This window comes from Chrysochloris asiatica, unplaced genomic scaffold (genome assembly GCF_000296735.1).
Source record: "Chrysochloris asiatica unplaced genomic scaffold, ChrAsi1.0 scaffold00143, whole genome shotgun sequence".
NCBI lineage: Eukaryota > Metazoa > Chordata > Mammalia > Afrosoricida > Chrysochloridae > Chrysochloris > Chrysochloris asiatica.
The window spans coordinates 8,988,317-8,993,814 of NW_006408661.1; positions in this window are offsets into that span (position 1 = coordinate 8,988,317).

Sequence of the window (5,498 nt, forward strand, 5' to 3'; positions counted from 1 at the left end):
ACTTTGTCTTCTCGAGCTGACCTTTGAAATTTTTTGTTTAGCTCTCATGCCTCCTCATTTCTTCTATTTGCTTTAGCATCTGTATGCTAGAGAGCAAGTTTCAGTGTCTCTTCTGACATCCATTTTGACCTTTTCCTTCTTTCTTGTCTTCTTAATAATGACTTTTTGTTTTTTTCATGTATGATGTTCTTGATGTCATCCAACAACTCTTCTGGGTACCGTGTTTATTGTTTAATGTATCAAATCTGTTCTTCAGATGATCTCTAAATTTAGGTGAGATATATTCAGGGTTCTATTTTGGCTCTCGTGTACTTGTTTTTCCCAGATTTATACTTCGTACATTCCATGTTCCTATTTTCAATGGATGTTTGCAGCTGTTGCTCTTCATTTTGAGTTGTGCCTTATCAGCAAATGAAGGTCCCGTAGGTTTTACTCCCACTGGCTTTACTCCATTCACATCATCATGGTCTTACTCTACTTTGAGGAAGCAGCTCTTCCCCAGTCACATTTTAAGTGCCTTCCAGCCTGAGGGGCTCATTTTCCAGCACTATATCTGACAGTTTTTCTTTGCTATTCATAAGGTTTTCAGTGACTAAAGATTTGGAAGTAGTTTGGCACTCCTTCTTCCTAGTCAGTCTTTGCCTGGAAGTTCCTCTGAAACCTGTCCACCATGGGTGACCCTGCTGATATTTAAAATACCTGTGATATAGCTTCCAGAATCACAGCAACTCACAAGTCACCACACTACGACAAACTGACAGACAAGTGGTAGAAGAAGTGGCTGGAGGGTTTGAATTGCCAACCTTGTGGTTAGCAGTCCAATACTTACCCTACAGTGCCACAGCAGGAACTACAACTTTTCTGTATTGTTGACCATTGTCTTTGTAATTGATAATAATGCTAATAAGTCCCCATCACAAGTAGGAAAAGACAGTTTAATTAACTTGTTTTGTCAGAGTTAAGTTTGAACTGCAGACACAGCAGGTCTAGAGCCCACATTCTTAACTACTAAGCTATGTCCTCAAGGTATCCATTTTAAGGCACAACTTCTTGGCTTGTTGCAGGTAGTGGTGAGAAGATAGCAGTCAGTACCCAGGTGTCCCTGAACAATATCTCTTGTCTCCAGTTTGCTACTGTCCAGAAAACCGTTCATCCATCATGTACAACTAATCTTGTTAGGGCCTTTCTGCTATTCAGTCAGTGAAGGACTTTGCGCCTGATCAATGGAATGGCATTGCAACTACCCCCAATTGGCACTGAATGAATGGGGTCCTGCTTCAGCTTCTGGTCTCTGAAAAGCTTGGGTCTTTGTTACACCTGGAGGCCCTCCCCCTCCCTCTCCTTCCTGGTAATTCCAGGTTTCAGGAAAATCTCCATACCCCCATCCACTGTAAACTCACCAGAACTATACCCAGACCACACTGCCTTAAGTACCCCAGTCTGTAAGAGAACAGAAGGGCTCTTGGTCTCCTTTGGTGACTTAAGAGTACCATCTCCCAGGTTTACTCTCAATAAACCAGCCTGCTGTAGAAGTCAAGACTCTGTCTTTCGTCTCTTTCTTTCTTTTCCTTACAGTCAGCCTTTGTCTCTTAAGACCCTATCAAATTTCCCTAAATCTTTCAGCACCTCTAGCTCTTCATCTTCCTTCCTCCCTCAGTGAAGGATATCATTTTCTACTCTAGTTTCTTAGGAAACTCTCAATTTCTCTCTTTCATATCTGTTTCCACGGACTCCTTTCCTCCTTATATTATTTCTCTTCCTGTTGTTGTTGTTGTTAAGTGCTGTTGAGTCAGTTCCGACCCATAGCGACCCTATATAGGGTTTCTGAGGAGCAGCTGGTGAGCTTGAACCACCAGCCTTGCTTCAAACAGCTTTGCAGTCTGGCACATTAACCCACAGCACCACACCAGGATTCCATTTCTCTTCCTAGCATACCCTTTTTTAGTATTCTACAGGGCTTATTCTCTATCTTGATTCTCTCAGTGTTCATCTCTTATATTCATCTCCATAATTTCTGGTGTCAACTCACACTATTAACTCTGAAGCTAACATGTCTCCAAATTACAAGCCTCTCATTTACAAGTGCTTGATGATCTACTCTTCCTGCTGTCTCTTCAATCTTGCCTGCCCTCTAAACTAAGCATATCATCTAACCCCTGTACCACCTTTTGTTCCTTTATCAACCAGACTCTAAAATGTCCTTTCTTTCCCATACCATCCTACAAAGAAGGCCACCAAGATCAACCAGTTTTTTTTGTTGTTGTTTTCTTTTTTGCAGTACTGTGCAAATACATCTTTTAAAATTCCACTAACCCACAAAATCCACTTCTGGCAAATCATTTCTGATTAATAGCAAATTATAGGACAGAATTGCTACATATTGTCAAGTAGGTTCCAACTCATTTCAATCCTGTGTAGGATTTCTGAGTTGTGACTGGTGGGTTTGAACCACCAATTTTGTGATTAGTAGTCAAGTGCCTATCTATCCTACAGCATCATACCAGGAACCCATAACTCAGAGTGGAGTAGCTCAGTAGTGCTTCAAAGACTCTAAATGTTCGGAAGCAGACTGCTTCATCTTGTTTCTGTGGAATACTTGGTGAGTTTAAAGTATGGAGCTTGTGGTTTGCAGCCCAAGGCTTAACCTATTCTGCCACCAGGGGTCCTTCTAATTCTACTAAAAAACCCAAATCACTGTTGTTGAGTCAATTCAGACTCACAGCAACCCTGTATAAGCCTTCTGAGACTATGCCTCTTTTTCTTTTTTATGTTTTTATTGTGAATTGAGTGATTGTTTACATGGGAGAACATCATGAGTTTTACACTCATCATTTCATTGCAATGATTACAATGAGACTGTAACTGTTTACAGGAGCAGAAAGCCTCATCTTTCTCTCCTAGAGTGGCTGATAGATTTGAACTGCCAAACTTTCAGTTAGCAGTCTAGTGCTTATACTACAGTGCCACCAGGACTCCTGCTAATTCCACTAACCCACTTCCATGTAGTCAATTCTGACTCATAATAACCCTGTATGGTGCTTCCGAGGCTATAAATCTTTGTGGGAGCAGAAAGCCTCATCTTTATCCCTCAGAGCAGCAGGTAGATTTGAACTGTTGATCTTGTAGTTTGCAGTCCAGTGCTTATCTCATAGTGCCAGTTTCAAATTCTTACTCTTAGTAACTGCTGTAGATGCTTACTGTCTTTCTTTTCTAATCTCTGTAGCTTCCATTCTGTCTTTTATAAACTGCCAGGTTCATGTTCTTTACATAGAGTTACGCTGTTGTCACTACCCTAGCAGGGCTAGATCCTTGAGTACAGAATAAAAGTCCATCTGAAATTTGGCAATCAAATATCCCTTTAGAATATCCCAGTTCACCTCACAGTTGCCCTTACATTGCTTAGGAAGGCCATCGATCTACATAGCAGAGCTGTTTTCAGTGGCATGCCTTAATGGGCACTACATGGACCAAGGTGGAATATCAGATTTGCAGGATTTTATCATTTCTCCATGCTCAGTGGGACTAATTTGTGTCATGGAAGAGTAATATAACTTCTAGAATGCCATTTTTCTTATTTCAAGTTGGAAAAGTACCTGCTCTGGGTAAAAGAACACATGTATTAACAGAATCACACATACTCTCTATCTCTCAAGTGGGAAGATATAGACACAGGCAGCCAATTTGTAGTCAGGAGGTTGTTTGGATCTGAAGGAAGAGGAATCTGTTGAATAATTCTAATGGTTGCATCTATCTGTGAATATATGATTTCTTCTGGAAGTTGTTTAAAACATAGTGTCTGGTTACCTGAAATGGTATTAAAGTCTTCCATTTTTCTTTAACCCAAAAATATCTTCTGAAGTCTTAAAACCAAACTGTGTAGTTTAACTAGAATGTCTTCCTGAGCACTTTGCTCTTTTCAGAACTCTATGGGATCAAATTGACAACAAGAATTCAAAAGATTAAGTAGAAACCTATGGGGTAGTAAGTTTGTCAATGGTAGAGGAACAATCCAGAAAAGGAGGGTGAGAATGTTTGTACAACTCAAAGAATAATCAATGTTATTAAAAGTACATGTAGGAAAAAATAAGAAATGAACAGTAAATGTTGCTATTGTCTTTCAGGCTCACCTATTTAGGTTGTGTGGTAATCCCTCATTACTTTTACAGCTAGTTAATCACATGCATAGTGCAGGTTTCTATACTCAGTCAATTGTTTACATGTTTGCTAATAAGCACTTGACTGTAATGTTCATTTGAACTGCAAGGTTGACAGTTCAAACTCACTAGTCGCTCCTCAGAAACCCTATACAGGGTCAGGGTTACTATGAGTTGGAACAGACAAGAGATGGCACTTAACAATAGTTTAGTTTGAGTAGCCTTGTCTCCAAATTTTATGGGTTCCTCACTATATGGAATTCCCACAGAGTTTCTCTAAATAACAGAAAGGCCACTCACTACCCAGCAGTCTCTAGAACCTTGCACAGAACCACACCAGCTGCTCCAGATAGGGCCTTAAAATAAAAGTGAGCATCACACTTGAGTCAAGAGCACTGGTACTATATGAGGAAAAAAAGAAAATGCATTGGCAAAAATGGAGAGAAGTCAACTAAAGAAGAAAACAATTTCTTGTGTGGGAATAATTTAGCGCTGGTGTGGTGCTATAGGATAAGCACTGGATCACAAGGTCAGTGCTTCAAAGTCACCAGCCGCTCCTCAAAAATCCTATACAGGGCAATTTAACCACATTATTTTTCAGGAGTGGTGGCTCCATAGGATAAGCATTAAACTGTGATCCACAAGGTAGGTAGTTTGAACCCACCAGCCATTCCATGAGAGAAAGTTAAGGCTTTCTGCTCCTGCAAAGATTTAAAGTCTTGGAAACCCTACACAGGGCGACTCAGTGGCACTTAACAAGAACAAATTGTTTACCAGTATACATGAATTCCCTCATGCTTCCTCCCCCCAAAAAGTATACATAAAGGTTTTTTTTCCCCTGTTGCTTTCAGTGAAGGACAGTTAACAGATAGTGGGATACTTGGGTAGTGTGATTAGAGAGCCAGCATAACTACCTCATAGCTACACTATGAAGTAATTCAGCCTACTCTCAAACTGTTATTTTTAAATAGTGAACCTAGGGAATTTAAAAACAGTTCTTCTATCAGTAGGGGGAGAGGGAGTATACTAAATTTGTTCTTTTGACTGTGAAGTATTGAATTCTTAATCTAGAAGGTTCAACTGTGTTTTGTTGGAATTCATTTATTTTTAACAGAAAGCCAAACTATTTAGATGGGATTCCCATTAAATCCTGCCAGAGGTTAGTTTCTTCATATGGGGTGTTTTCTATTGGGTTCCTCATGAAACAGACCCTAAGCAGGAGACTTGTGGTAGAAGGCTTGTTGAGAAGTATTTTACAAATCAACACCTATGAAAAAGAAAAGGAGCTCTGGTAGCGTAGTGGTTTCGAATCAGGCTGCGGAACCACAAGGTCAGCAGCTCGAA